Source organism: Crocodylus siamensis, chromosome 9 (assembly GCF_052110815.1).
Source record: "Crocodylus siamensis isolate JL-2025a chromosome 9, ASM5211081v1, whole genome shotgun sequence".
NCBI lineage: Eukaryota > Metazoa > Chordata > Crocodylia > Crocodylidae > Crocodylus > Crocodylus siamensis.
Window position 1 is genome coordinate 21,658,454 of NC_143403.1, and position 9,611 is coordinate 21,668,064.

Below are 9,611 nucleotides of genomic sequence, written 5' to 3' on the forward strand. Positions count from 1 at the left end.
CTCCCTGCTGAAAGATGGCCCAAAACTGTGTCTTAACATATGGATTAATGATTACTCCAGGCTAAATGAAGGGTAATTAAGCTGCAGTTTCACGTCATCTGGTAATCTGTGGGGAGGGGTGGGAGTGGCGGGGCCCCTTGGACAGATGCATAGGGTGGCCTCACTGCACTCAGCCTGTGAAAATGGTGGCCAGCTGTGCAATCTGCCCATGAAATCAACCATCCACATTGTCAAGTTCAGGAGACCCCTACATATATGTGTTGAAAGTGGACCAAAAAAAATGACAGATGCATAAGTGATATTCAGAGAGTATTAAAGCATTCCATTAGACTCCAGTATGCTAGAAAACTTTCCTTTTTGACTCAGCCCCAGAAATTCTTACAAAATAAATTTAGGTCCTGATCTTTAAATATGGCCTGCCTGACTTCTATATGACTTCACATACATATAAATGCTTTCATAGACCAGACTGAAGGATTGGATATCATGGTTGACTGGCTTGTCTTACGTAGCAGGGCACTGGGATGTGCCTTCTCCTTTATGACAGCAAGCAGCCTGAGAGGCTGCTTGCAGGTGGCAGGAGGGAGCTAATGAGGGACTCAGGCTGGAGCTATATAAGCTATATTAGACCCTCTACAAGGGGTCTCATCAGGCCAAGAGAGACCTATCAGGCCTGAGGGCTGGCTTGAGATCCAGTGGGAAATTATTAGGATTAAGTTTCACTTTAAGGCTTGTTGGCAGCTTCCCTTAGTCAACCTTTAATAGGAAGCACAAGGTGTGGTGGGCAAGTAATCTAAGGAGAGAGGCATCAGCTGCAGGGCTCCTAGCGGGCATCACATCTACCCCTGTGGCCACAAGACCTGTCACATCTTACATTCTTAAACTTTGCTGAAATTTCCAGGCATACAACCACAAAAGATTTCTGGTTCTAGTAGTGCTAAAACATGCACAAAGGATCAGATTTTCAAATGAGTTCAAGCTTCCTTGTCAACAGAAAGAATAAGCATCCATGTTCTTAGGAAATGTCAACATGTTAAACCTGACTTCCTTGAAAAACCTGACCTACCTTTTAGATGCTAACATGAAAGCTAAGCTCTTTTGAAAATGTGGCTCTTATTTTTGAAGCCTAATCAAAAGTTGAGTTCTTCTGAAAATCCAGTCCATAATATACAATAGAACCTGCTGGTCACAGTTTCCTAGTAGAAGCGGTCCTTCATTGTTTGCTAGTATTATCCTGAAAACCAACAGAATGCCTTTAAGTGGGCATTTAAGTCACTTGGCTTCTCAGCAATGGTGATCATAAAGATGCACATAATATGCCTATTACTTACATTTTGCCAATATTTTTGTTCTCCTTGTGCTTAACATAATGCAGGTTAGTGATATATTCATGCAAAATGAGGACACTATGAGATCTGCCAATATAATCATAAGTATGATGAGAAAGGGCAAGAGAAACAATCTATTTGGGTTATTAGGCACATACACTGCTATTTTGGTAACAGAAATTGTTATAAGGGCATAGAAATCATTAAGACAAGAAAGCATTCCAGAGAACAGGTTATATCCAGCTCCCTAGAGAACCTCATTATAGGGGAGATTATCAGTCCCTGTTAGACAACTAAGCTTTAACAAATGCATAATAAATTTCTTTTAAAGAAAGTTAGGATTTGGTGTAAGCAGATGGAAAGAGAAGAGACAAGGGGGAGAAAAAGGGGGAGAGAGTCAAATTTCACAAAACAGAATATTATTGTATTTGTTCTTTTCTGTGATTTAATGCCAGGATGAGTATCTAGAATAATTAGAGTAAATCCTAAAGGTATCAGGAATAAAGGGGCTTTACTGACACTCTTTCCTTTTGATCACCCACCTACAAGTCCACAGAAAATGTTATAAATTTAGGACAATCTTTTGGTTGAGAGCCAGGCCAGCTGGCTCCTGACTATGGAAATCTTTTTTTTTTCCTCCCTTCTTGTAAACGTACTAAGGTCCCAAGGTATTCATAAATTATGTGCTTCTATTCTGGCCCTCTGCTTACTTGTAGTCTTCTCTTATGAGAGAATACTCTCTTATTTGCATTGTTTCATGCATGGACTGTGGCCAAGTTTATTTCACAGTTGTGTTCCACTGCAGCATTTTATCTACCAGAGCAAACGCTTCATGGATATCATACAAACAGAATTACCTTTCCCTCATCTAGTTGCTTACACTAATCTCTGGGCCATGACCACAAAGGTGTAGCTTTGGTACCTGGGCACAAACCCAGTAGCCCCAGTCTTCTGACACACCCCTGACATGGGAGGTGCTGCTGCTGGCGGGGGGTGGGGGGGTTGCCTCCAAATCTTGTCCCCAAGCCCACTCTCCCACCCTCTCCCTCCGTGCCATCCTGACTCCACTACCTTCCCATCACCAATAGTTACATTGCTGCTTGACCTATACAGAGAATCATTAGTCAGTTATTTCAAATGTCTCAAGAACAACTTAATTCTGAAGTAATGCAAAGGTGTTGAAAGAGCTGTGGATAAGAAAAAAAATTCAAGGGAGTTGGAAAGTAGCAAAGAAATCAGGATGGACTCTAGTAATAAGTTATCAGTGAAGAGACATTGAGGCTAGGTACAGACATTACATCTATCACACTTTAAGCACGCAGAAAGCACTCTAAAGCCATAACTGAACAGATGTTCATGGTTCTTGGAGCACTTTAAAATATTGGATCATATTCTAACTTAATCCTGGATAGATGGGGTATTAAACTAAAATGCTTTCTGTTAAAGCATTTTATCAAACGTCTGTGCCACATCCCATCAAGTGTTAGCTCAGAGCATGATTGCCGCCATCCCAGGCAGTGGTGCGCAAGCCTCAGACACAGCTCATTTGCTCTGCCCAAGTGCTGAGCCAGCCCTGCCACCTCAGCTGTTACTGATCCAAGCCTCTGGTCCCAGCCCGGCCCTCTCCATCTGACCAGCTGTGAGATGCAGCTGGCCGGGGGGGAAGAGAAGGGGTGGTCTCTCTCTTCACAGCCACCCTGGTCCTGCTGCACACCGCAGCCCAGCCGAGGGGGCCGCAAAGAAAAGGGCCTGGAGTCTCTGTTCCTGCAGCAGTCCTGCCCTCATGGCACACTGCTTCCTGGCCAAGGCTGCTGTAGGGACACGAAGCCCAGAATCCGTTTTACCACAGCCCCTTCCCCTCCCCCGCCCAGGCAACAGTGCACTGTGGGGCTGGGGCTACTGCAGGGACACACAGCTCAGATCCCAGTCCCCTGCATCACCCCCAGGCTGGCCAGGACGGCTGCCTGACCAAGGGGGCAACCAGGCACCCAGGGAAGGGAGTCTATCTTCCCCCAGCTAATCGGGGGCAAGGCAAGGGAAAGGGTTCAGTCCAGCAGCCTCCTGGGAGGCGTGTGGAAGCGCTCCCAGTGGCCAGTGTGAGGGCCCCTTCCCACCAAAATGCAAACATCAGTTCACTTTAACTTATCACACTTTAACTAAAGCACGCTAGACTGCTTCCACCAGGGGCTTTCTGAATTTCTGTAATTATTACCTGAATTACCAAAAAAAAAAAAAAAACACACCTTTATTTGTACTTATCATTCAGTAATGCAAGAAAAAGGATCAATAACATATATTATTTTTATGACTTTCCCAATACTGTAGGTTCCCAAGGAAATAAGTGATTATCTAATAATGTAGTTCAAATCTAACTGACTACAGCAAAGGATAAAGTCCAACTTTATCATCTGTATTTCCTCAACAGTAAACGCTCTGTGACTGTTACTTCATTTAGTTCCTATGCAGTTAATGCCCTGTTAAATTACACAGCTGCAAAGTGTTTTCTTCAAATAACTGTGCACTGTGGCTTTAACACTTCCACTACACCTTCCTCCAGATTAAGTTGCTGTAACTCATTAACTGCCCATCCGTATATTTTCAATAGTCCTGCATTCCTTGTTCACTCAGTTGGCTTCATTTTAAATTATACATGTATGAAGAACACAGGGTCAGCATCATCCAGGAAGCATCCCACCGAATCACAGCTCACTTTTAATGAAAAAAGGTATCAGGAAGGTTCAGTTCCTGTCATTATACATATCACAAAATTACCAAAATCATTTGGCAACAATTTAAATTTAAATGTACAAACTGCTAACTTAACTGTGACTTTATGCCATATTCAGGATTTTGTAGAATTGTATCTTTTTAAAGCCTTAATTTTGCTCATAAATCTTACTTCTCAGGGGCAAATCTGTTTGCATAAAACGATGTCTGTTACTTCAAAAATTCCAGCTAATCATAGAAGCCACAGGCTGATGCAGAAGGCACTGATAAAATACATAAAGCATTTGCTGTATTTAACAAGCAGCCTTATTTGAGCATCTCATTACATATAGCACTATTCTGGTATTACTGTCAGTCTCTTCTCTAACTCAAGCCTCTATTACTGTCTCTTAGCAGAACCTGATTATTGCCATTATAATTTTTTTTGAAAAGTAAAAAGTGATAAACCAAAATCACACATTGTATGTCTAGAAATAATTTGATCCCTTTTCATAATTGTCCCTTGTACCCAAAAATATTACAACTAGTTTCTTTTTCACTAGTAATTGTATTGTGAAATGCAAATCAAGTTACCTGTTGCTACCACCAACTGATTGGCTGTACAAATTAGACATATTGGGACATGTGAAAATTCTCCAATATCCACCAGTATTCACTGGAGTTAGACCACAAGATCAGTTTGGTACACCTTTTTTTCTGTGTTCTCTGGCTTCCCTTTCAATTTTTTCTTTTAGGAAGCTTCCAAGAACAAGCCTTCCAAAAAGGCCTGCCTCAGATGCATTGAATAAGATCTACTGAACAAACCTGAGTTTAAAGAAAATCCATTAAGCTATTTTTAAAGTTACAGACATTGTAAGCTGGGATCATCCTAAATTTCAAATAGTCTTAACTTTGGCTGATCTTCAGTATGATACAAGGGGATCCTTCCAGCTACCATCTACGGCTGTCATGACAGAGAATTAGATGGCATCAAACTAAATAAATGACATTTCTAGAAAGTCTATACCCTATGCTGGACTGAAAACCATCCTTAGAGTTTAGGGTTCCTACTCCTAGCAGAAATAAAGCTCCCTGGCAGGTTTAACCTTGGTAGTAAAGTTGGCAGGGAGACAGTGGCTAACAATTATCACCTTTCTGAACTGCAGTGGTCAAGCTTAGTCTCATTGCATCCAAACCCTTCAGCATGATGGATTATAGCAGCACTCTAGAGTCCTCCATCATGCAGTAGGCTGTGAATGCCTGATAAGGATGGATGGATATGGAATGATGGGGGCTCTGTTTTAAACTAGCTGCTTTATGCATGCAGCCCATATGGTAGCTAAACTGGAACAGTCAGATACAGATTCCACAGGACTTGCTCTGTGCAAAAGATGGGACTGAGAGTTAAAAGGGAAAAAAAGATATAGGCCCACATTTTATTCTCTACATTTTATTTTTTATTAGCTATTAATTGATAGAAATAGCCCAGAAGTGATCTTACAGGAGCTTAACACAACTGTTTCCCAAAAAGCTCTTTTCACAAGCTGAAACAGGTAAACACTGACTTTTTGCCCCTTGGGCATATGCATTTTTTTAAATTACCATTTAAAAAACAACACTAGATTCTGGCAAGTTTTTCAATAGAATTAAAAGGTAGATGTCTCAATGATCATCAAACGTTCATAATAAACATGTAACAAAACAAAAACAAATGTGGAAAGTGGACATTGATTTTTGTGTTCGTTTTCCAAGCATGTGTCACTAAAAATGAGTTTTGTAATGCTTTACAAGATGTTTTCAAATCACTTGTCATGGCTCCATCCTTTTCAGGGGAAGATCTGCCATGAAATTCCCCACAAAGCCTTGTCTGGTCTCCCACCTATAGGACTCTGCAGCTAGCCCTGGTCTGGCTTCTAAAGGGATAAGCCGTCAAGACCCTGTTTTTTGTGCCTGGCTCCCAGAGAGACTTTGTTCCATAGCACCTCCACCTCAGAGACTTTTGTCTTCTCCAAGGTGAAAGGGCACCTAAATAGCCTACTATGAAACTATTTACAGCAGAAGTTATTCACACTGAGCCTTCCAAGGTGTTCCCCACAAGCACTCCGGGCCAGAGCTCACCCCACTTAGCCTCTTTGGTCACAACACCTTCAGATTGCACAGGGATGTAAAGGCACAAATTCCTATTATGAAATAGGCCAATGGCAAGGATATCTGAGGACTCATGGCACTTGGAAGAGGTTCCAGAAGATTGGAAGAGGGCCTATCTTCAAGAAAGGAAGGAAGGAAGATCCAGGGAACTACAGGCCAATCAGTTAGACCTCAATCCCTGGAAAAATCTTGGAAAAAATCATCAAAGAAACAATCAACAACAGGCTAACAGAAGGCAGCATTCCGAGAGATAGCCAATGTGGCTTTGTTGTGGGTAGGTCTTGCCTGACCAACCTCATTTCCTTCCACGACCAGGTGATACATCTGAACAAAGGAGAACAGGTTGATGTCATATATTTGTCAGGGTAGTTTAGGTTAAACTGGTTAAACGGACCTAAACTATTCCTGAGAGGCACAGAGGGGCCTATCTCTCAACCGGATCCCACAGCATGGGAGGTTTACTGCCTATCCCGAGCCATGATCCGGGACATCACAGCCCTCTGACTACTATCCCATGGTCCTCATCCAAGTGGGCATGAATGATGTGGCCAGGAGTAGTCCGGATCGTGTCATGAATGACTACAGGGCTTTAGGGGCCAGGCTTAGGAAGTTGTGGGCACAGGTGGTCTTCTCGTCCATCCTCCCAGTCAGCAGTTGCCATCAGCATCAGGATGCCTGCATCAGGAAAGTCAACCTGCAGCTCCAGAGTTGGTACCACCATGCAGGTTTTGGCTTCTACCAACCATGATCTGCACTTCCATGAGAGAGGCATCCTGGGATGAGATAGTCTTCATCTCTCTCCTAAAGGTAAGAGTCTATTCTCTTACAGGTTGGCTTATCTCATCCAAAGGGCTTTAAACTAGGTTTGTCAGGGGATGGGGAAGCAAAGGATAAGGAGAACCTAGGATCAGCAAGCCATAAGCAATGCACTGGATTAGCCCAGGTAAGCACTAAGGTAAGCACTAAGGGGCCCGATAGCCATCAGGACAGAGGGGTACCAAGGGCACCCATTGGGGGCTTAAATGTCTACACTAATGCTAGGAGCATGGGGAACAAGCAGGAGGAATTTGCACTCCTCCTTGCAAGGAACAACTTTGACCTGGTTGGACTAACTGAAACCTGGTGGGACCCTATTCATGATTGGGCAGTAGGCATTGAGGGTTACAGGTTATACAGACAGGATAGAGTGTGGGGAAAAGGGGGAGATGTTGCTCTCTATGTTAAGGAACAATATACATCCTCGATAATCAAGATGGGATCAGAGGAGGGCCAAACCAAGGTACTGTGGGTCAAGATAGAAGGGGGCCAGGGGGGAAATGGACTTGGTAGTGAGGGTCTACTATAGACCACCATGCCAGGAGGATGAGCTAGAACTGGAATTCTCCAGACAGCTCCCAGAGGCCATACAGTCAAGAGATATGGTTGTCATGGGTGACCTAAACTACCCTGACATCTGCTGAGAGGAGCAGTCAGCCAAATTTAACCACTCACATAGGTTCTTACCCTGCATACAGGACCTTCATCTAATACAGGAGGTATATGATCCCACTAGGGGAAATGCCTTGCTGGACTTGGTGTTAGCTATAGGGAATGGCCTGGTGGGGTATCTGCAATTACAAGGTAACCTAGGGGATAGTGACCATCGATTGATTGAATTCACTATCCAGTGAAGGGTGGGTAAACTAACCAGCAGGGCTGAAGTGCTAGACTTCAGAAAGGCTAACTTCACTGTGCTCAGGAAATTAGTTAGTGAGGCATTAAAGCTCAAGAACATTGGTGAAATGGGGGTCTAGGAAGGGTGGTTATTCCTCAAGGGAGTGAGCCTATGAGTGCAGAAGGAGCTAGTGGCATGGCTATTTGAGTACTCATGGCGCTCCAGTCAGGTCCCAGAGGACTGGAAAAGGGCCAATGTGGTCCCTATTTTCAAGAAGGGGAGGAGGGAGGAACCGGGAAACTATAGGTCAGTTAGTCTCACCTCTATCTGTGGGAAAACTCTGGAAAAAATCATTAAGGTTCACATTTTTGGGAGTCCATCAGAGGAAATAATGCTGAAGGAAATCAGCACAGATTCATTATAGGTAGATCCAGCCTGACTAACCTTGTTTCTTTTTATGACCAGGTCACAAAATGCTTAGACACAGGAGTTGAGGTAGATGTCATCTACCTAGACTTCAAGAAGGCCTTTGATATGATATCTCATTCTGTTCTTGTAAATAAACTGACAGGCTATGATGTAGATGATTACACACAGGTGGGTGGCAGGTGAGGTGGGTGGCAAATTGGTTTAGGGGTTGCACCCAGAGAGTGGTGGTGGATGGCTCGATATCAACCTGGAAAGATGTGAGCAGTGGAGTCCCACAAGGCTTGGTCCTTGGACCGGTGCTAGTCAATGTCTTCATCAGTGACTTGGACAAGGCCATGGAGAGCACGCAGGCGGATCTGTACAGGTTGAAAAAAAAATGGGCAGAACAAAATAGGATGCAGTTCAACAAAGACAAGTGCAAAGTGCTGCACCTGGGCAAAAAGAACCACCAACACACTTACAGGCTGCGGAATGACCTTCTCAGCAGCACGGCAGTGAAAAGGGATCTTGGAGTCGCAGCTGATTCCAACATGAACATGAGTCATCAATGGGACAAAGTGATCAACAAGGCTAACCACAGTTTATCATGCATTAGCAGATGCATGACGAACAGGTCCAAAGAGGTGATGCTTCCCCTCTATGCAGCACTGGTCAGGCCACAGCTGGAGTACTACTTCCAATTCTGGGCTCCACACTTTAGAAAGGATGTAGAGAAGCTTTAGACAGTCCAGAGGAGAGCCACATACATGATTAGAGGTCAAGAGAACAGGCCTTATGAGGAGAGGTTGAGAGGCATGGAAGTCTTCAGCCTGGAGAAGTGAAGGTTCAGGGGTGACTTGGTAGCAGCCTATAGGTATATAAGGGGTGTGTATCAGGAGTTGGGAGAACATCTGTTTACCAGAGAACCCCAGGGGAAGACAAGATCTAGTGGTCACAAACTTCTGGGAGACCATTTTAGACTGGACATAAGGAAAAACTTCTTTACTGTCCAAATCTCCAGAGTCTGGAATAGACTCTTTCCCAGAAGTGGTGCAAGCACCTACTCTGAATACCTTTAAGAAATGCTTGGATGCCTGTCTTGCTGACCCCTGCCCTTTGGGCAGGGGGCTGAACCCAATGATCTTGCAAGGTCCCTTCCAGCCCTAATGAAATCTATGAAACCACAATTATGAATTGGAACAACTCCCGAACAGAATCAAACATCAGAAACCCAAGCCTGCATTAGGTTTTGATTCTAGAGCAGGTGCTTATTTTCCAGACCATATTTGAATGCAGCCCGCCATGGTAGAGTCCTGGAAAAAATGGAAAGTCCTATGAGATTTATATAAACCAGTTTTCATACCTAT